This window comes from Elephas maximus, chromosome 3, assembly GCF_024166365.1.
Source record: "Elephas maximus indicus isolate mEleMax1 chromosome 3, mEleMax1 primary haplotype, whole genome shotgun sequence".
NCBI lineage: Eukaryota > Metazoa > Chordata > Mammalia > Proboscidea > Elephantidae > Elephas > Elephas maximus.
In genome coordinates this window covers 17,802,290-17,826,333 of record NC_064821.1, presented here as the reverse complement: position 1 = coordinate 17,826,333, position 24,044 = coordinate 17,802,290, and the positions used below count along the sequence as shown (strand labels likewise).

The 24,044-nt window shown below is 39.7% G+C and overlaps 1 protein-coding gene and 1 pseudogene across 1 annotated transcript in view; both read left to right on the top strand.

Moving 5' to 3' along the window:
* The first annotated feature begins 781 nt into the window (after nt 1-781).
* On the top strand, nt 782-12,330 carry LOC126070954 (olfactory receptor 7G2-like; annotated as a pseudogene).
* The window catches only part of LOC126070942 (olfactory receptor 7G2-like), a 457,831-nt gene continuing 445,080 nt past the window's right edge, over nt 11,294-24,044 (top strand). Inside the window, exon 1 of the mRNA XM_049875267.1 lies at nt 11,294-11,316. The gene's annotated coding sequence lies outside the window, so the exon portion shown is untranslated. The remainder of the gene's footprint in view (nt 11,317-24,044) is intronic.

The following is a 24,044-nucleotide window of genomic DNA, read 5'->3' as shown; positions in this document are numbered from 1 at the left end:
GCATGGAATAATTCTGAAGGGAAAAGGCCATGCTTATTCTTTACTTCATCTTCATAACTTGGTACAGTGTGTTGAAATAGAGTGGGTGCTCAAATAAAATTTGAACCTTTAGAAGGATTGGAGGGAGACAAAGAAAGAGGCATAAGTGGAAAGAAAGATTTGAATATTTCCTTAGGTTCATAATGTAGACAAGAACATTTCTTTCTGAAGTAGTGGTTTTCAAACTTCAGCATACATCAGAATCACGTGGAAGTCTTGTTAAAACATAAACCGTTAGTCCTCATCCCAGAGTTTATCATCACTAAGTCTTGAGTGGGTCCCAAAACCTTGCATTTCTAACAGGATTTCAGGTAATGATCTTGCTGGGTGTCAAGGAACCACACTTTTGATTATCTGTCACCGCATCTTTTCCATCAGATTCACCAATAATATGGAACCCAGAAATCAAACAGGTGTTTCAGAATTCCTTCTTCTGGGAATTACAGAGGATCCAGGATCGCAGCCCCTCCTCTTTAGCCTATTTCTGTCCATATACCTGGTCACCCTCCTGGGGAACTTACTCATCATCCTGGCTGTCAGCTCTGACTCCCACCTCCACACCCCCATGTACTTCTTTCTCTCCAGTCTCTCCTTCACTGACATCTGTTTCAGCACAACCACGATCCCGAACATGCTGGTGAACATCCAAGCACAGAATCATAACATCATTTACATAGGGTGCCTCACCCAGGTCTGTTTTGTCCTGGTTTTTACTGGTTTGGAGAATTTTCTCCTTGCAGCAATGGGCTATGACCTCTATGTGACCGTCTGCCACCCACGGAGATACACCATTATCTTGAACACCTGCCTCTGTGGCTTGCTCTCCCTACTCCCCTTACTAACTAGCATTGTGAATGCCCTACTTCACAGTCTGATGGTGTTGCATCTGTCCTTCTGCACAGACCTGGAAATCCCTCGTTTCTCCTGTGAACTTGCTCAGATTCTCAAGCTCACCTGTTCTGATACCATCATCAATTACATCCTAGTGTATTTTGTGGCTACTGTATGGGGTACTGTTCCTCTCTCTGGAATCATTTGCTCTTACACTCGGATTTTCTCCTCTGTTTTGAGAATGCCATCAGTGGGTGCAAAGTATAAAGCATTTTCCACTCCTGGGTCTCACCTCTCAGTTGTTTCCTTAATCTCTCAGGCAGGCTTTGGTGTGTACATCTGTTCTGCATTTACACACTCTTCCAGCAAGACAGCAGTAGCCTCAGTGATGTACAGTGTGGTCCCTCAAATGATGAACCCTTTTATCTATAGCCTGAGGAACAGGGACATGAAAGGAGCCTTGAGGAAAATCATCAGTAGGATACCATCATTTTAGTGACTGTGTCTTCTGTTTTGGGCTTGGGATAGGATGGGTCAATGTGGAAGGAATACTGCTGAAATGGATTGAATTTTATCTCCTAAAAATATGTGTATGAATTTGGTTAGGCCATGATTCCCAGTATTGTGTGATTGCCCACCATTTTGTCATCTGATGTGATTTTCCTATGTGTTGTAAAATCTATGTCTATGATGTTGATGAGATGGGATTAGAGGAAGTTGTGTTTATGAAGCAGGACTCAATTTACAATATTAGATTTGTCTTGATCAAATCTCTTTTGAAATATAAAAGAGGGAAGCTGGCAGAGAGGCAGGGCTACCTCATACCAGCAGGAAAGCAGTGCTGGGAGCAGAGGATGTCCTTTGGATTTGGGGTTCCTGAGCAGAGAAGCTCTTAGACCAAGGGAAGATTGACAAGAAGGACCTTCCTCCAGAACTTGTGGAGAGAGAAAGGCTTACTCTGCAGCCGATGCCCTGAATTTGGACTTCTAGCCTACTATACTGTGAGAAAATAAACTTTTGTTTGTTGAAGCCACCCACTTTTGGTATTTCTGTTATAGCAGCACTAATAACTAAGGCAACTGGTGATCCAAGATGTCTGACTGTTCAATCAGCATATTCTTCTAAAACAACTGGGTAAAACAACAGCTAGGTACATTTTAGTTAATTCATGATGAATGGAGAAAAATATTAAACTTACAAGACTTTCATTTTACTTGGATCCACAATCAACACCCATGGAAGCAGCAGTCTGGAAATCAAATGCTGTACTGCATTGGGCAAATCTGCTGCAAATAATTCTTTAAAATGTTAAAAAGCAAAGATGTCACTTTGAAGACTAAAATGAACCTCACCGAAGCCAAGGTATTTTCAATTGGCTCATATGCATATGAAAGCTGGGCAATAAATGAGGAAGATGGAAGAATTGATGCCTTTGAATTATGGTGTTGACAAAGACCCTCGAACATACCATGGGCTGCCAGAAGAACAAATAAATGTGTCTTGGAAGAAGTAGAGCCAGAATGCTCCTTAGAAGCAAGGATGGAGAGACTGCGTCTCATGTACTTTGGACATGTTATTAGGTGGGATCAGTCCCTGGAGGACATTATGCTTGGTAAAACAGAGGGTCAGGGAGAAATAGGTCACCACTGAAAGAGACGGACTGACAGTGGCTGCATCAATGGGCTCCAACTCATAGCAATGATTGTGAAAATTGGACAGGACTGGGCAGTGTTTCATTCTGCTGAATTGACTTGATGACCCCTAACAGCAAGAGTAACAATCAAGAGATAATCTTTCCTAGGAATCATTAAGAGAACATCCTATATCATCAGCCTGAATTGGGGCATATGCCCCTTCTAAAAATAGTTACTGTCAAGAGAAATTTCATTACCTTGGAAGGACTAAATGAATGATTAGAAAATTGTGAAGTGTGGTTAAGTGCTACAATGATTACAAATGTTTAGAACAATGCCTGCCATGTAGAATTAAATGAATTTACCTAATGAATGTGAGTCAGAACAATTTATTTACAAGTGTAGCACTCTCTCCTTTTGTATTCCTTCTGTTTCCTATATTTGAAGCACTTACTTCAGCCATTATCCTAGTTTACTAGTTTGAATATATATTACCAATTGATACTTGTGTTGTAGGCAATGCCGTATTTGGAAATACTTCATTGGATGTTTATTTGTCCTGCTGTGTTCTCTTTCTTATCCTGAAAGAAAAACTTGAAATTTTCATTCTCAAGTGACTTGTTTTAGTGGCTTATTTTTAAGTTGTTTGGATTGATCAGTGTTTTCCCTTTTGGACTGTGCAGGTTGTATTTTCATTTAAGAAGTGATTAACTCCTCCAATCTCATAAAAATGTCTGCCTATATTGTCTTGTAAACATTTAATCACTTTTACTTTTGTGTTTAAAAGGCATTGGAATTATCTTTGAATATGATGTGATGGAGAAACCAATTTCATTTGCTTTCCATATGGATAAAAAATGATCTCAGCACTATTTCCTGAGTGATTGCATCTTTTCTCTGCAATGCCCTGTTGTCATAAATAAAATGTTTGATGCTTCTGTCTTTGATAAGTGTTCACATAGATGAAGATCCTATTAGTTCTATCTTTCAATATAGTACTAGAACCATCCTGTTTTAGTCATTATAGTTCCATGATATATCTTGATAGTTGGTAAGGCAGATAGTCCCCATTGTTCTTATTTGCCACCAAGGTACATGTTGTTTCTCCTTGTTCTTGTATAAAATTTTTAAACCCTGGGATTTTTCTTTCTTGTGCTAACCTGGTCTGGTTTGGGCCCTAAGGTCGTGCTAGCCTTATAAAGGGAGATAATATCTGATCCCTAACATTTTCTGAAACCTTCCTTTAATCTTTAAATTAACTCCCTCGAGTGCTTTGAAGAATGTGCCTGTAAAACTGTGTATCTCAGTTTGTGTTTTGTGACAAATTATATCATTGAGTACTTTATTTGTTTAATGTTTCCAAGATTACTTGCTTTCTGTTTCTGCTTGAAAGAATTATAGTCAGGTGGATGTAACCAAGACCAACACTTCCACTTGTGCATAGAATTCAACCTCTCCTGTCTGTGTTAGGACGTAACTCTGGTAATTCCCCCATCTCTGTCTTGCATCATCAGGTTTCTCCCTTTGACTTGTTCATTTTCAATAGCATGCAATATATTTGAATTCCTCAAATCTTACAAAAAAGAAAGAAAAAATAACCTTCCCTGAACCCCTCATTGTGCTCTACCAGTAGACTCATTTCTCTGCCCTCTTCATATAGCAAAACTCCTCAAAACAGATGTCTCCACTCACTCTCCCCAATTCTTCTCTCTCTGTTTACTCCTGAAGTCTATGCAATCAGGCTTTTGCCCCAACACTTTACAGAGAGTCCTTTTGAAGAGCTGCCAATGTTCTCTACCTTAACAAGTCCAACCCAGTTCAGGTCAGTTAATTCTCTGTCCTTCTCTTTTCAACCACATTGTCTCTGATTATTACATATTGGCACACTTTCTTCACTTGGCTTTCAGCACCGTATATTATTTTGACTTTATTCCTACCTGACTAGCTACTATTTCTCAGTCTCCTTGATGTGTCTTCTCATCTTTCCAATCTGTAAACACTGGAGGGCCCCCTGTTTCAGTCCTCAGACATCTTCCTCTCCAACTACATTCAATCCTTTGCAACAGCATCCAGACTCATCGATTTAAAATTCATCTCAAGACAAATGAATCCTAAATTTGTACTTAGAAAGGAGCACTTCCCCAAATGCCAGACTTATATATCCAACTTCCTACTTGCTATCTCTCAATTAAAAAAAAAAAAAAAAGGTGTTCCATCAATTTCTGGTAGCTTGTTTTTCACCAATGCCTTCAGTGCAGCTCAGACTTCTTCCTTCAATACCATCAGTTCTTGATTGTATGCTACCTCCTAAAATGGCTAAAAGCCTACCAATTAGGTGACAGTTAGTGACTCTGTGTATTCTTTCTATCTTCTTTTGATGCTTCCTGCATCATTTAATATTTTTCCCATACAAACCACCAGTATTGCAATTAGAGGCTTGAATTTTTTCTCCAGTTCTTTCAGCTTGAGAAACACCAAGTGTATTCCTCTCTTTTGGTTTTCTATCTCCAGGTCCTTGCACATGTCATTCATTATAATACTTTACTTTGTCTTCTCAAGCTGCCCTTTGAGGTCTTCTGTTCTGCTCTTCTACTTCACCATTTCATCCTTTTGCTTTAGATACTCGACATTCAAGATCAAGTTTCAGAGTCTCTTTTGATATCCATTTTGGTCTTTTCTTTCTTTACTGTCTTTTCAATGACTTTTTGCTTTCTTAGTGTATGAAGTCCTTGATGCCATTCTACAACTCATCTGGTCTTTGGTCACCAGTGTTCAATGCATCAAATCTATTCTTGAGGTGGTCTCCAAGTTCAGGTGGGGTATATGCAAGTCATACTTTGGCTCTCATGGTCTTTTTCTAATTTTCTTCAGTTTCACCTTCAGCTTGCATATGAGTAATTGGTGGTCTATTCTGCAGTCAGCCCCTGGCTTTATTCTGACTAATGATATAGAGTATTTACATCTTCTCTTTCCACAGGTGCAGTCAATTTGATTCCTGCGTATTCCATCTGGTGAGGTCCACATGTATATTCACCATTTATGCTGCTGAAAATGTTATTTTCAGTGAAGACGTTGGTCTTGCAAAATTATATCATGCAATCTCTGAAATTGTTTCTATCATCAAGGCCATATTTTCCAACTACTGATTCTTCTTCTTTGTTTTCAACTTTTGCATTCCAATCGCCAGTAATTATCAATGCATCCTGATTGCATGTTTGATCAATTTCAGACTGCAGAAGTTGGTAAAATCTTCAGTTTCTTCATCTTTGGCCTTAGTGGTTGGTGTGTAAATTTGAATAATTTTCGTAGTAACTGATCTTCCTTGTAGATATGTGGATATTATCCTATCACTGACAGCATTGTCTTTCAGGATAGATCTTGAAATGTTCTTTTCTTTTTTCTTTTTTTCTTTTTTTTTTTTACAATGAATGCAATGCCATTCCTCTTCAAGTCGTCATTCCCGGCGTAGTAAACCATATGAATATCCAATTCAAAATGGCCTATACCAGTCCATTTCAGCTCACTAGTGCCTAGAGTATCTAAGTTTATATGTTCCATTTCATTTTTGATGATTTCCAGTTTTCCTAGTTTCATAGTTCGTACATTCCATGTTCTTATTATAAATGAATATTTGTAGTTGTTCTCATTTTGAATTGTGCCACATCAGCAAATGAAGGTCCAGAAGCTTGGCTCCATCCAGATTGTTAAGGTGATCTCTACTTTGAAGAGACAGCTTTTCCTCAGTTGTATTTTGAGAGCCTTCCAATTTGAGGGGCTCATCTGCTGGCACTATATCAGACATTGTTCTGCTGCTATTCAAAAGGTTTTCACTAGGCAATTCTTTTCAGAAGGAAACTGCTCAGTCCTTCTTCCTAGTCTGTCTTAGTCCAGGAGCTCAGCTGAAACCTGTCCACCATGGGTGGCCTGCTGGTATTTGAATACCAGTGGCTTAGCTTCCAGTATCACAGTAATAGGCAAGCCCCACAGTACTACAAACTGACAGACATGTGGGGGCCTGTCAAATGGATACAGTTTTAGAAGTACTTCCTTGTCTATGTCAAGAAATTTGGAAGACAGCTGCCTGGCCAAATGACTGAAAGAGATCCATATTCATGCCTATTCCAAAGAAAGGCGATCCAAAAAAATGCAAAAATTATAGAAAAATATTGTTAATATCACACTCCAGTAATATTTTGCTAAAGATCCTTCCAAAGTGGTTGTAGCAATGTATCAACATAGAACTGCCAGAAATTCAAGCCAGATTCAAAAGAGGACATGGAAGCAGGGATATCATGGCTGATGTCAGATGAATCCTGGCTGAAAGCAGAAAACACCAGAAAGATGTTTACCTGTATTTTATTCACCATGCAAAGGCATTTGACTCTGAGAATCATAACAAATTATGGATAAGATTGTGAAGAATGGAAATTCTGGAATGGTTAATTGGATCAAGAGACAGTCATTCGAACAGAACAAGGGGATAATGTGTGCTTTAAAGTCAGGAAAGTTGTGTATCATGGTTGCATCCTTTCACCATACTTATTCAATCTGTATGCTGAGCAAATAATCCAAGTAAGTGGACTATAAGAAGAAGAACTGGGCGTTAAAATTGGAGGAAGACTCATCAACAAAGTGAGATATGCAGACAGGCAACCTTGTTTAAAGTGTTGAAGAGCAAAGATGTCACCTTGAAGATTAAGGTGCGCCTGATCCAAGCCATGGTATTTTCAATTCCATCTTATGCATATGAAAGCTGGGCAACGATTAAGGAGACCAAAGAATTGATGCCTTTGAATTGTGGTGTTGGCGAGGAATATTGAACATACCATGGACTGCCAAAAGAACAAACAAATCTGTCTTAGAAGAAGTACAACCAGAATGCTCCTTAGAAGCAAGGAAGGGGAGACTGCATCTTACATACTTTGGACATGTTGTCAGGAGGGATCAGTCCCTGGAGAAGGACATCATGCTTGGCAGAGTACAGGGTCAGTGGAAAAGAGGAAGACCCTCGATGAGTTGGATTGAGACAGTGGCTGCAACAGTGAGCTCAAGCAAAGCAACGATTGTAAGGATGGCTCAGGACCGGGCAGTGTTTTGTTCTGTTGTGCATAGGGCCGGTATGAGTTGGAACCGACTTGACGGCACCTAACAACATGAACAGCATTTTCTTGGTCAGGGAGCCCTGAGGATTCAGTGGTTAAGTGCTCAGCTGTTAACAGAAAAGTTGGTGTTCCTACCAACCAGCTGCTACACAGGAGAAAGATGTGGCAGTCTGCTTCCTTAAAGATCACAGCCTTGGAAACCCTGTGGGGCAAATCTACTCTGTCCTACAGGGTTGCTATGAGTTGGAATTGACTTGTCAGCAGTACATTCACTTGGTTTGCATTGGCTTGGTCTTTCAGGATTTACACTACCTTGGGAATAGAATGATAATAAAAGTGTTTGGTTAATGAGGAGCTTTGGATATTGAGTCCCCAGAGACACAGAGGCTGTAAGTAGTCTACCTGTGACCACTTTACTCAAAAGTCCTTCTCCAGTCAAAAAGCAATGCACCTGAGACTCCGTTCAGAGATGGTTCTCATGCCCAGGAGCCTGGTGCCTTCCTTGGTACCTCTGCCTTTCCTGAGTACTGACCTTCTGGCTACATCATCCAACATCCAGGGCAGATGTCAAGCATCATTCCTCCATGGTGCCAGCCAGGTGACCTAAATCCCTTAGTTAATGTTTGGAAATGAGGACAAGTGTTTCTCTGTAGCTTCATCCAGGGGAAGGTGTGAAGACAGTACATGCATGAAATGATTAGAGCCAAGTCACCCATGGACTCCTACATGTCTCCCATCTTCCTGAAATGTTTCCTTGTGTCTTTGTACCCAAATCAGGCAGCTCTTACTCAGCTAGTCTCTTACTGTGTCTCTACAATGGCAAGGATCAAATTCTTTCTGTGCAGAAACCTGCCCCTTCTCAAACATTGAGTATTACAAAATTCCCTTATTGTATTCTTGTGCTGGTGGTGGTGAGGAGAGTTGTTGAGCTTCACTTTATCTTCCTATCCCTGGTACTTGAGATACCATCTTTAGGAAAGTTTTGGTATTATCCCAGGTGCCAGGCTCTGAGAGCCATGGGGAAAGAAGCAGAGACCCAAGCAGACTTAGCAGGCTGCCTCACTAGGTTATTTCTTTCTCTTTATAAAACTACCAAATATTTGAAATTAGAATACTACAGGCAGTATAATGAAACAACCAACCAAACAAACAAAAACACCTGTTACACCTTCCAGAATTCATATTGTTCATGTTTTGCTGTAGCAGCTTCAAGTATTTTTTTTAAGTAACAAAATATATATACAGAAAACATCTGCTTTGTAATCCTCTCTGTTGCTCTTTTTTCCTCCCGGAATCAGCAGCATCTTGGATGTGATGGTATCCCCCAGTCATGGTTTTATATTCTACATGTATATTTCTCTCTCTCTGTATATGTATGTACATACACACACACACACGAACATAGACACACACACATGCACACAGACAAGCATATATATTTATACATGTATATGTATATACATAAGGCAGTAGATGGGTAGACAGATAGAAGGCAATTAGTAAAATAACTGTCAATGAGAGAATGAAGAAATATATTGTGGTGTAATAATATAGTGGAATACTCTATTGTAGTCAAAATTAATGCAGTGCAATTAAAGGTATCAACATTCATTAAAAAACATACCAAGAAAGCCAAATGTAAAATGACATATACAGTACAATTCTGTTTATATAAAGCTTTAAAAAATACGAACTGTGCAATTCTATGGAAGAATTATACTACATGTAGTAAAAAGTGCAGAGGAATAAGCTCAATCAAGTTAATGTAGTGTTTAGCCCTGGAGAAGGAAAAGAATCAATATTGTGCAAAATACATGATGTGGGGAGCCTCAAATATTCCTGCATTATTTTGTTGGCAATAAAAATATCTAAAGCATGGTTGGTGACGTGTAGGAATTGCCAGTGGACTGGTGGGTTCCCAACCCTTCATTCTTATTCTTTCTATTTTTCATTGTGCTTGAATTATCCACTAAAAAATAAAAAAACTCACTAGGTGTCTCAGTCATCTAGTGCTGCTATAACAAATACAACAAGTGAATGGCTTAAACAAAGAGAAATTTATTCCTTCACCGTCTAGTAGGATACAAGTCCAAATTCAGGGCACCAGCTCCACAGGAAGGTTTTCTTTCTCTGTCAGCTCTGGAGGAAGGTCCTTGTCATCAATCTTCCCCTGGTGGAGGAGCATCTCAGACTCAGGGACCCTGGGTCCAAAGGATGCGCTTTGCTCCTGGTCCTGCTTTCTTGGTGATATGAGGTCCCATTGTCTCTCTGCTTCCTTCTCTCTTTTATAGCTCAAAAGAGATTGGCTTAAAATGTTATCTGATCCTGTAGATCTCATTGATATAATTGCCACTAATCCATTTCATTAACATCATAGTGATAGAATGTATAACACACAAGGAAATCACACCAGATGACAATATGGTAGACAATCATGCAATACTGGGAATCATGGCCTAACCAAGTTGACGTATATTTTTTGGCAACACAGTTCAATCCGTGACATTCAAGTAGATTTTAAAAAATAATAATAAAAAAAATTCATGCTGTAGACTTCTTGTCATACAATTTTTTTTTCTCTGCAAGGATTTGATTATGTGTGTTGATTCATCTAGACCTAATTTGTTGTTTTTCATTGCTATATATTTCATCATTTCATCCACACCAAATGAATATTGATATCACTGATGTTCATTTAGGGTGTTTCTTCCTTCTGCTTCTCTACATGTGCAAGATTCCCAGTGGGAGTTTCACCATATAAATTCTTCCCTGAAGTTAGCATTTATTATGCTAGGAATGTTCTCTCATTTTGTCTTTCCTCAACTGCACTGTTCACCACTTCTGTCCTAGGAGTAAAAGATGCCTGGTACTATTGTTCATGACATACACACACACACACACACACACACACACACACACACTTATACAATCACAACAGGACATGCCATTGTGAGGGCCCCATACGCCGAGCACTGTACCAGAAGTAAAAGATGTCAGGTGCTATTGTTCATGACACACACACTGTCTTCGTCATCTAGTGCTGCTATAACAGAAATACCACAAGTGGATGGCTTTGACAAAGAGAAATTTATTTCTTCCCAGTGAAGTAGGCTAGAAGTTCAAATTCAGGGTGTCCGCTCCAGGGGAAGCCTTTCTCTCTCTGTCAGCCTTCTCATCAATATTCCCCCATACTAGGAGCTTCTTTGCCCAGGTACCCTGAGTCCAAAGGACACACTCTGCTCCCAGCACTGCTTTCTTGGTGGTATGAGGTCCTCCTGTCTCTCTGCTTGCTTCTCTCTTTTATATCTCAAGAAATTGCCTTAATACACAATCCAGTCTTTAGATTGAGTCCTACCTCACTGACACAACTGCCACCCATCCGCCTTCATTACCATCATAGAGGCAGGATTTACAATATACAGGAAAATCACACAGTGCTGGAAATTATGGCCCAGCCAAATTGATACACACATTTTTTAGGGAATATGATTTAATCCATGACACACACACACACACACAATCACAATAGGACATGTCATTGTGAGGCCCCATATGCTGAACACTGTACCAGGGGTGGTTTTCAAACTTTAGCATACATCAAAATACATGGAAGACTTTTTGAAACACAAATGGCTAATCGTCATCCCAGAGTTCATCATCAGTCAGTCCGGAGTGAGTTTGAAAAACTTATATTTCTAAAAAGATCCCAGGTGATGCTCTTGCTGGGCATCCAGGAGCCACACATTCGATTATCTGTCATCCCATCTTTTCCATCAGATTCACCAACAATATGGAACCTAGAAACCAAACAGATGTTTCAGAATTTCTTCTTCTGGGACTTACAGAGGATCCAGAACTGCAGCCTGTCTTATTCAGTTTGTTTCTATCTATGTACCTGGTCACCCTCCTGGGAAACCTACTCATCGTCCTGGCAGTCAGCTCTGACTCCCACCTCCACAACCGCATGTACTTCTTTCTTTCCAACCTCTCCTTCGTTGATATCTGTTTCAGCACAACCACAATGCCGAACATGCTGGTGAACATCCAAGCACAGAATCAAATCATCACTTACGCATGCTGCCTGACCCAGGCCTGTTTTGTAATGATATTTACTGGTTCGGAAAATTGTCTCCTTGCAGTAATGGCCTCTGACCGCTATGTGGCCATCTGCCACCCACTGAGGTACACCATCATCATGAACCTCCACTGCTGTGGCTTGCTCTCCCTACTCTCCTTACTAACTAGCATTGTGAACGCCCTACTTCACAGTCTGTTGGTGCTGCATTTGTCCATCTGCATAGACCTGGAAATCCCTCATTTCTTCTGTGAACTTGCTCAGATTCTCAAGCTCGCCTGTTCTGATACCCGCATCAATTACATCCTAGTGTATTTTGTGGCTACTGTATGGGGTGGTGTTCCTCTCTCTGGAATCATTTTCTCTTACACTCGAATTTTCTCCTCTGTTTTGAGAATGCCATCAGTGGGCGCAAAATATAAAGCCTTTTCCACCCGCGGGTCTCACCTTTCAGTTGTCCTTATTATATGGAACAATCTTTGGCGTGTACATCAGTTCTGCGTTTACACATTCTCCCAGGAAGATAGCAGTAGCCTCAGTGATGTACAGTGTGGTCCCTCAAATGATGAATCCTTTTATCTACAGCCTGAGGAACAGAGACATAAGGGGACCCTTGAGGACATTCATCAGTAGAATACTGTCATTTTAGTGATTGTGTCACCTGTTTTGGGCTCTAGGATGGGTCAAATTGGAAAGAATACTGCTGATCAAGGATGTCTTACTGTTTCGTGAGCAAGTTCTTCTAAAATGATTAGATAACATAATGGCTATGTACATTTCAACTTATTCATGATGAGTGAGAAAATACTGAAGTTGTCAATAATTTCATTTTACTTGGACCCACAATCAACGCCTATGGAAGCAGCAGTCAAGAAATCAAATGACATATTGCATTGGGGAATTCTTCTGTAAAAGACTTCTTTAAAGTGTTAAAAAGCAAAGATGTCACTTTGAGGACTAAGGTATACCTGATCCAAGCTAGAGTATTTTCAATCACCTCATATGCATGCCAAAGCTGGACAATAAATAAGGAAGACTGAAAAAGAATTGATGCCTTTGAATTGTGGTGATGGTGAAGAATATTGAATACGCCATGGACTACCAGGAAATGAACACATCTGTTTGGAAGAAGTGCAGCCATAGCACTTAACATCTACGCCACCAGGGTTTCCAGTAGGGTCTGTGAAAAAGAGGAACACCTTCAATGAGATGGATTTACACAGTGGCTATAACAGTGGGCTCAAACATAGCAATAATTGTGATGGTGGTGCAGGACCAGGCAGTATTTTATTTGTTGTGCATAACTGACTCGATGGCACCTAACAACAACAACACGTTTCAACTTGAAGTTGAAACTTGGCTTTTCTCTTTATGTAGCTCTGTGCTGTTTGTGAAACTCTCTAAGCTCAGTTTTTTTTTTTTTTTGGTCAGGTGCCATAAAAGCAGAGCCTGAGGCAGGTGTTCTTATTACACGATTTTGGGGGCAGTGGTCTAGGAAAGAAGGAAAACAGGAGAAAGTGGATAGGGCAGGGAAATTATGTAAACAGAGTTGTGGTCATAGCTAGACACTAGATTCAGCCTGATTCTATGAATAGAGAAATATGATTGGAAATCCAGACTTAGCCTGCCTGTGAGGCAAGAGAGCTCTTTTTTCATGTCCCAATTTAGTAATTACTGAGACATATCACTGGTAAGCCATATTTGTTCAAAGCAGCATCAGTATCCACAATACTTACATCTACAGAAATGCCTAATTAGGTTATCTCAATTGGCTTGAGATAATTTTGAGATATTTGAGCTTCCTAAGTGTGGAAGCTTTCAGTTCTAATAAGAAAATATAAACTCTGACTCTAATATGCTCAAACCATAAAGTTATTTTTCATTATAAGGAACAGACTTCAGAGGTAGAGAAGGCACAAGAACAGGACAGAAACACTTTATTTAGTCTCCCATAAGTGGCTTCATCCTAGAACTTTTTCCCCTTGTCGTCTCCTGATTACTACAACAAATGCAGGTGTCATATCCACACGTGACGCCTAGAGAGAGAATCCTTACTGTCCTTCCCTGGATCTTATATTAACGCACCTTTCCATGGAGTCATCAAGTGACATTTCCTCCCATCTCATTACCGAGAATAGAATCACATGCCCCTACTTAATCTAATTCCTGGTGTGGGGAAAAAAAAAAAAAGATTACCATGAGAACTTTAGACTGACGATTTGAAGTATAATTCCTGCTGGGATGTTAACCCCTATGACCAAAAGGAGTACCTACCAAAAATGCCTGGCACAATGGTAAAAGTTCAATAAAGCTTTAAATGGTCATTGTAGTCCATGTCTTGTCTGTATTCATAAGTATTCTAATCATTTGGCTCTCACATATTTTTACCACTTGCTCCAGTGGTTGTATTTGTTTACCCTCATTGTAATAATTCTCAGCAGCTTTTATTCCTCCAATCTGAATAACCACCATTTCTTAATCAAGAATCGATGATACTGAAGGAAGAGTTCAAGCAGCACTGAAGGTACTGGTGAAAATCAAGGCTCCAGGAACTGACGGAATACCAGCTGAGATGTTTCAACACATGGATGCAGTGGTGAAAGTGCTCACTCGTCTACACCGAGAAATTTGGAGGACAGCTACCTGGCCAACCGCCTGGAAGAGATCCATATTTATGCCTATTTCCAAGGAAGGTGATCCCACAGAATGCGGAAATTATCGAACAATGTCATTAATATCACACATAAGGAAAATTTTGCTGAAGATCATTCCAAAGCAGCTACACCAGTATATTGACAGGGAACCTGTGGAAATTCAGGCTGGATGCAGAAGAGGACATAGACCTGGGGATGTCATTGCTGATGTCAAATGGATCCTGGCTGAAAGCAGAGAATATCCTAAGGAGGTTTACCTGTGTTTTATGGACTAGGCAAAGGCGTTCTATTGTGTGGATCATCACACATTATTGATAACATTGTGAAGAATTGGAATTTCAGGACACTTAATTGTGGTGATGAGGAACCTGTACACGTATAAGAGGCAGTAATTCAAACATTACAAGGGGATACTTCAAGCTTTAAAGTCAGGAAAGGTGGGCATGAGGGTTATATCTTTTCATTATAATTATTCGATCTGTATGCTCAGCAAATAATCCAGGAAGCTGGACTATATGAAGAACTGGGCATCAGGATTGGAGGAAGTCTCTTTAAGAGCCTGCGATATGCAGGGGTGACACAACCTTGTTTTTTTAAAGTGAAAAGGACTTGAAGCACTTACTGAGGGAGATCAAAGGCTACGGTCTTCAGTATGGATTACACCTCAACATAAAGAAAACAAAAATCCTCACAAATGTAACAATAAACAACATCATGACAAACGGAGAAAAGTTTGAGGTTGTCAAGGATTTCATTTTACTTGAATCCACAAGCAGTCAAGAAATCAACAGACATTTTGCATCGGGCAAATGTGCTGCAAAGGACCTCTTTAAACTGTTAAAAAGCAAAGATATCCCTTTAAGGACTAAGGTGGACCTGACCCAAGCCATAGTGTTTTCAATCACCTCATAGACATGCAAAAGCTGAACTCTGAATAAGGAAGACTGAAGAATTAATGCCTTTGAGTTATGGTGTTGGCGAGGAATGTTGAATATACTATGGACTGCCAAAAGAAGGAACAAATCTGTCTTGGAAGAAGTACAGCCAGAATGTCCCTTAGAATTGAGGATGGTGAGACTTCATCTCACATACTTTCTACCTCTTATTGGCAAGGACATCATGGTTGGTAAAGTAGAGGGCCAGTGAAAGGGAGGAAGACCCTTAATGAGATGGATTGACACAGTGGCTGCAACAATGGCCTCAAGCATAGCAATGATCTTGAGGATGGCTCAGGACTGGGCAGTGTTTTGTTCTCTTGAACAGAGGGTTGCTGTGAGTCAGAACCACCTCGAAGGTACCTAACAGAAACAACAACAAAATCTGAGTAACATAATCAAGTGAGTAGGGTAGGCATTGTAAAGTTTGATAATCTTTCTCTTGTACTTTTTTGCTTCAATTCCTTCTCGCTGATTTATTGATAAGAATACATCTGAATTTTTTCTTTTCTACTTAGTCATCACATCTTGCTGTGTTCTTACTCATGTGGAAGCTACACACAGAAACATAGTTGAATAATAACACATCGCTGATGTCTTAGAGGGTTGGCTGTAGTCTTAGGTCTCTCAAGAAAACCTTTTAATGTTTCTTCGGGAAGAAAACAGTTTTTCTTTGAAGAAGAACTTTACTTTGAAAAGGAGTTGTGAATATGGTGGGAGAAAAGGGAAGTTGGCAGGGCTAGGGAGATCACATTTTCCACAAACACACACGCACAAAAAGGGGGGCCATCAGTGAGAATCATCTCTAAGGGTGTGGGAGGAGAATAATGAAGGTCTCACAGGAGAATCAAGAAGCTCTTGAGAGCCTTCTATTCTGGTCATCACTGGGGCGAAAGAGGGAGATTGTTTTCAGCAAGCTGGAGGACTAATCCCTACCCTGACTCAAGGTATGTTCTAGTGTAGACCTTCCTCCATTGACATCCACAGAGCACCTTCAGGCATGCATCACCTGAGACCCTTGTTCATACTGCAGGGTCATGGACATTATCCAAAAAAATACTGACTTTGAATCTCTGGGGAGATGCCTGAAGGATGAGATGCTTAAATAAACACTTCTGGAAATTCTTATGAACTCTGAAGTCTGAGAAGGGAGGCACTAATATTAGAAGAACATGGGAGAATGTATTTATAATATAGAATATAAAAGGACTTTCCTCAACTTTACTTGGTATGATATCTATATAAACTGTACACCAAGGTTCATTGCAGCACTTTTCACGATAGCCGAAAGGTGGAAAAAAACAAAATGTCTATCAACAGATGAATGGATAAACCAAATGGGGTATACCCATAAAGTGGACTTTGACTCAGCCATAAAGAGAAATGAAGTTTTGACGCATGCCATTACATGGATGAATCTTGAAAACATCATGTTCAGCAGAATGAGTCAGTTGTAAAAAGACAAATACTGTATGATCTCATGTATATGAAATAAGCAAATATACAGACAAGGAAGAATTATTAGTTGATACCAGGCATGAAGGGGAAGGGGAAAATTTTGCTTGCGGCCTGTTAAGTTTATGTTAAAGGTGGTGGAATAAACTGGAAAAGGATACGGAGAATGGTTGCACAACTTGAAAAATGTAATCAATGTCACTGAACTGTACATACAGAAATTATTGAGAAGGTGTAAGATTTGTTGTTTATTTTAATAAAAAACATTATATATAATGCAGTATATAAAATGTATCTGTAGTTCTTACAGTGTAGCAATCTAGTAAAAACACATATACTCATCACTAGGTTAAGAAAGAAAGCATTACCATCACGTAGATACCATTAGAACAGCTAATCACATCACCCTTCCTATATCTAGTGATAACTACTATCCTAAATTCTGTATTTATCATTTTCTTTGATGTTTTTCTATTAGGTTGGATTCTGTGAAATTTCGAAATTGATCATTTCCACCTTATAATCTGGCATTTTCAAAGTATTCAATAGCATATTTTTATCACTGTTGTACCCCATTGTTCTTAAGTTCTGTAAAGTCGTTTCTGACTCATGGCAACCCGATGTACAACAGAATGAAAAACTGCCCAGCCCTGCGCCATCCTCACAATTGTTGCTAGGCTTGAGCCCACGGTTACGGTCACTGTGTTAATCCATCTCATTGAGGGTCTTCCTCTTTTTCAGTGGCCCTCTACTTGATCAAGCATGATGCCCTTCTCCAGGGTTCAGTCCCTCCTGATAAAATGTCCAAAGAATGTGAGAGAAAGCCTCACCATCGTTGCTTCTAAGAAGCACTCTGGTTGTGCTTCTTCCAAGACAGATTTTTTGTTGTTGTTCTTTTGGCAGTCCATGGTATATTCAATATTCTTCTCCAACACCACAATTCAAAACTGTCATTTCTTCAGTCTTCCATATTCATTGTCCAGCTTTTGTATGCATATGAGGCAGTTGAGAACACCATGGCTTGAGTCAGGTGCACCTTAGTCCTCGAGGTGACATCTTTGCTTTTTAACACTTTAAAGAGGTCTCTGGCAGTCGATTTGCCCCATGCAATGCATCTTTTGATTTCTTGACTGCTGCTTCCATGGCTGTTAATTATGGATCCAAGTAAAATGAAATCATTGACAACCTCAATCTTTTATGCACTTATCATAATGTTGTTTATTGGTCCAGTTGTGAGGATTTTTGTTTTCTTTATGTTGAGGTGTAATCCATATTGAAGGCTGTAGTCTTTAACCTTCATCAGTAAGTGCTTCAAGTCCTCTTCACATTCAGCAAGCAAGGTTGTGCTATCTGCATAACACAGGTTGTTAATGAGTCTTCCTCTGATCCTGATGCCCCCTTCTTCTTCATATAGCCCAGCTTCTGGGATTATTTGCTCAGCATACAGATTGAATAGGTATGATAAAAGGATACCCTGACACACACCTTTCCTGACTTTAAACCATGCAGTATTCCCTTGTTCTGTTTGAATGACTGCCTCTTGATCCATGTACGGATTCCTCATGATCACAATTAAGTGTTCCAGAATTCTCATTCTCCGCAATGTTATCCATAATTTATGATCCACATAGACAAATGCCTTAACATAGTCAATAAAACACAGGTAAACATCTATCTGGTATTCTCTGCTTTCGGCCAGGATTGAACTGACATCAGCAATGATATCCCTGGTTCCACATCCTCTTGTGAATTTGGCTTGAATTTCTGGCAGTACCCTGTCCATGTACTGCTCTAACTGCATTTGAATGAACTTCAGCAAAATTTTACTTGTGTGTTATATTAATGATATTGTTTGATAATGTCCACATTCTGTTGGATCATCCTTGTTGGGAAAGGGCACAAACATGCATCACTTCCAGTCCATTGGTAGGGTAGCCGTCTTCCAAATTTCTTGACTTAGATGAGTGAGCACCTCTTGCACTATACCCCTTTGTTGAAACATTACTTGGTATTCCGTCAATTTCTGGAACCTGGTTTTTCACCAACGTCCTCAGTGCAGCTTGGACTTCTTCCTTCAGCACCATTGGTCCTTGATCATGCGCTTCCTCCTGAAATGTTCGAATGTCAATTTGTTTTTTTTTTTTGGTTACACCGACTCTGTGTATTCCTTCCATCTTCTTTAGACATTTCCTGCGTTATTTAATATTTTCCCCATCATTGTTGTTGTTAGGTGCTGTCAAGTCAGTTCTGACTCTTAGCGACCCTATGTACAATGGAACAAAACACTGCCCAGTTCTGCACCTTCTTCACAATTGTTGTTATGCTTGAGCGAATTGCTGCAGCCACTATTTCAAAACCATCTCGTTGAGGATCTTGTCTTTTTCACTAACCCTCTCCAAAGCATGATGTCCTCCTGCAGGGACTGATCTATCCTGATAACAAGTCCAAAGTATGTGAAACATAGTCTCCCATCGTTGCTTCTATTTTACCCATAGAATCCTTCAATATTGCAAGTCAAGAGTTGGATTTTTTCTTCACTTCTTTCAGCTTGAGAAAAGTAGAGTGTATTCTTCCCTTTCGGTTTTCTAACTCCAGGTCTTTGCATTTTTCCTTATAATGCTTTACTTTGTCTTCTTGAGTCACCCTTTGAAATCTTCTGTTCAGCTCTTTTACTTCATCATTTCTTCCATTCATTTTAGCTATTCTACGCTCGAGAGTAAGTTCAGAGTGTCTTCTGTCATCTATTTTGGTCTTTTCTTTTTTTCCTGTCTTTTTAATGACCTCTTGCTTTGTTCATGTATGATGTTCTTGATGTCATTCCACAACTCATCTGGTCTTCAGTCATTAGTGTTCAAGGGATCAAATCTTTTCTTGAGATGGTCTCTAATTTCAGGTGACATATACTCAAGATCATAATTTGTCTCTCACTGACCTGTTCTAATTTTCTTCAGCTTCAACTTGAACTTGTATATGAGTAATTGATGATCTATTCTGCTCTCAGTCCCCTGACGTTGGTCTGACTGATGATATTGAGCTTTTCCATAGTGCCTTTCTACAGACGTAGACGATTTGATTCCTGTGTATTCCATCAGATGAGGTCCATGTGAATAGTCACCATTTATGTTGTTGAAAAAAGGTATTTGCAATGAAGAAGTTATTGGTCTTGCAAAATTCTTTCACGCCTTCTCTGGCATCACTTTTACCACAAAGATCATATTTTCCAACTATGGATCTTTCTTTTTTGTTTCCAATTTTCACAGTCCATTAGCAGTAATTATCAATGCATCTTGATTGCATGTTTGATCAATTTCAGACGGCAGAAATTGGTAAAAATCTTCAATTTCTCCAAGTTTGGCCTTAGAGGTTGATGGGTAAAATTAATAATAGTCATATTAACTGGAATTCCTTGTAGACATATGGATATTATCCTATCACTACCAGAATTGCACCTCAACATAGACCTTGAAATGTTCTTTTTGAGGATGAATGCAATGCCATTCCTCTTCAATTTGTCATTCCTGACATGGTAGACCATATTATTTTCTGATTCAAAATGGCCAGTACCAGTTGATTTCCGCCATCACTGTATGACAAAATTAACAGATGCATTGGGACATTATGTAGGATGATATAAAAAAATAGTTCCCTCTCTGATCTAAATGAAAATTTTGGTAACTAACATTTTGCTATTGTGAATAAAGTTGAGTATTTTTGTACACGTTCCTGGTGCAAATGAGCTAGAGTTTTATACTGGGATGGCCTTGTTGGCTATAACATTGAGCCTATTCTCCATGTAATTTCAAAGAGTTTTCCTAAGTCAATGAGCTAGTTTAAGCCCCCATTAGAAGTCCATGTTTCTTCATGTCGTCACCAACACATGTTCATTTTTATGGCAATTTAGAGGGAATAAATTATTATTACATAATACTATTTATTATGAGGTTTAGAGTTCTTTCACACCCTATACTCCATTTATTTTCCCTTCTTTGGGAAGTATATGTTTATGGTATTTCTAATGAGGTCTTTATTTTTATTGAATATGGACCCATTCTCTGTAATACAACTTATTTATAAATAAAACTGTCCATGAGTTGGGGGCCAAGAAGGTGGAGTAGTCAGAACCTTCTGGTGATCCTCTGACAACAAAGACCTGAAAAAGCAAGTGAAACAATTATATTTTTGACAAGCTAGGAGCCCTGAACATCAAAAGCAAAGTTAGAAAGTGGACTGGGTGGCAGGGGGAGGGAGAGATGGTTCGGAAGCGGGAGGAGTTGCAAGACTTGAATTACTGGGAACCCACAGACACCATTCCCAGGAGTGACAGCACCAGGCTGGTGGTAGGGTACCAGCAGCAGTTTCCTCAGGAAGAAACAGCCAGCCTCAGAGCCTACTTGCATGTCCGCAACCAGAGAATAATGGTGTTCTCAGCAAAAGCTAAGTACTTGCATATATTTTACCATCCCCCCAGGCTCCAAGCCTCCTTCAGCGGCTGTTGATTTCCCTGGGCCTGAGATAGGCTCTGCTGAGTGACCTGAGCCATTCTCTCAGCCTTGGAAAAGGAATAAATTCCCAACTGGGAAAAAAGATAATCTGCCAGCTCCACTAACCTGGGGAACTCAGGACAGAAGCAGCTCCTGTCCAAGCATAAACGATCCATGGACTTTGAACACCTTTCCACCCTGCATAGACTTGTGTGGGGCTATTTCAGGAGAACAGACCCTTGTTGGCAGGTTGCAACTGTTTCAGCTTTGTCGTGGAGAGGTGGGTGTTTGATGTTTGACACCACTTTGCCTATTAAACAGCCTCCTCACCTACCCACATCAGGGGCTTAAGGACAGGTGGCTCCACTCAGGAAATCCAGCCACCCATGACAGGGGTCCAAAGATAATTGGTACCTCCCAGTTCTTATAACCAAAAGCACTGGGTGCCCGTGGTCCTTCTGCAGAACCCACCCACATATGTGCTTTAGGGAACAGGGATGCACTTTCCTCACAGACCCTCAGGGGATGGTTGTCAGCCCTCTGCCTTATTTAGAGTGTCCCCCTGCTTCAACCAGATACTGGTAAATACACCAACCACCCCTTCCCCTGTAAGACTGTAGGACAGAGCCGGTACCACACACTTGATGATCAGCTGCCTGGACACATGAGCTGAATCCATACAAGAAGGGTGCATGGACTCCTAGACTGATACACCTGATAAAAGCTCTAGCCATCTGGTGACAGGACGTTAGAGCTTCAAAGGCAAAAACAATCAAGGTAGCTCACTCAAGCAACTTATTTGGGCACAACAAAACAAAACAAAGCAAGAAGCTAGGAGACACTAAGCAAACATAAAAGAAACTAGTACAATAACTTATAGAAGGCTCAGAGACAACAGTCAATACCAAATCACATAAAGAGGCAGACCATGATTGCTTCAACAAGCTCTCAAAACAAAAAATCAAGGGATTTTGTGGATGAAGGGTGCCTTCCTGGAATTACCAGATGCAGAATACAAAGGATTCATATACAGAACTCTTCAAGATATCGGGAACGAGATCAGGAAGGAGATCAGGTAATATGCAGAACAAGCCACGGAACACACAGGTAAAACACTTGAAGAAATTAAAAAGGTTATTCAGGAAAATAATGAAAAATTTAATAAGCTGCAAGAGTCCATAGAGAGACAGCAATCAGAAATTCAGAAGGTTAACAATAAAATTACAGAGTGAGACAACTCAATAGAAAGACGGAGGAGCAGAACTGAGCAACTGGAAGGCAGAATTGGTGAGACTGAAGATAAAGCACTTGGCACCAATATATTTGGGGGCAAATCAGATAAAAGAATTAAAAAAAAAAAAAAAAAAAAACGAAGAAACCCTAAGAATCATGTGGGACTCTATCAGGAGACATAGCCTATGAGTGACTGCAGTACCAGAACAGAAAGGGATAATAGAAAAAACAGAGAGAATTGTTGAAGATTTTTTGGCAGAAAGCTTCACCAATATCATGAAAGATTTCTGTCCAAGATGCTCATTGAACACCACATAAGGCAGATCTCAAAAGAAGGTCACCAAGGCATACTATAACCAAACTTGCCAAAACCAAAGATAAAGAGAGAACTTTAAGAGCAGCTAGAGATAAACAAAAAGTCACCTACAAAGGAGAGTCCGTAAGAATAAAATTGGACTCCTCGGCAGAAACCACGCAGGCAAGAAAGCAATGGGATGACTTACAACTGCCAGCCAAAAATCATATACCCAGCAAAACTGTCTCTCAGGTATGAAGGTGAAATTAAGACATTTCCAGATAAACAGAAGTTTAGGGAATTTGTAAAAGCCAAACCGAAACTACAAGAAATACTAAAGGGACTTCTTTGGTTGGAAAATAATATCAGATATCAACCCAAGACTAGGAAACTGGACGGAGCAATCAGATGTCCATCCCGACAGGGAAGGGACAGAAGTAAATCAGGATTAAAGACAATGTTCAAAACAAGGCAACAGCGATGTCATTGTGTAAAAGAGGACAACAACACAACAATAAAGAGGGACTAAGAAATGTAGTCATAGATCTTTCACATGGAGAGGAAGACAAGGCGATATAAGGAAAGAAAAGTCAGGTTTAAACTTTAAAAAATAGGGGTAAATATTAAGGTAACCACAAAGGTGACTAACTATCACATTCATCAAAATAAAATGCAAGAAAAAAATAGAGATTCAGCAGAAACAAAATGAACAATGAATAACAGGAAAAGACAATACATAAAGATAAACTACTCGGCACAAAAAAATAAGTGGAAAATAGAAACTGTCAACAACACACAAAAAAAGACATCAAAATGACAGCACTAAACTCATACCTATCCATAATTATGCTGAATGTAAATGGACTAAATGCACCAATAAAGAGACAGAGTGGCAGACTGGATTAAAAAAAAATCTGTCTATATGCTGAGTACAAGAGACACACCTTAGACTTAGTGACACAGACAAACTAAAATTCAAAGGATGGAAAAGAATATATCAGTGTATCAAGCAAACAACAATCAAAAAAGAGCAGGGGTGGTAATATTAATTTCTGACAAAATAGAATTCAAAGTTAAATCCACAACAAAGGATAAGGAAGGACACTAAATAATGATTAAAGGGACAATATGCCAGAAGGATATAACCATATTAAATATTTATGCATCCAATGACAGGACTGCGAGATACATAAAACAGACTCTAACAGAATTGGACAGTGAGATAGACAGCTCCACAATTATAGAAGGAGACTTCAAAACACCACTTTTGGTGAAGAACAGGACATCCAGAAAGAAGCTCACTAGAGACA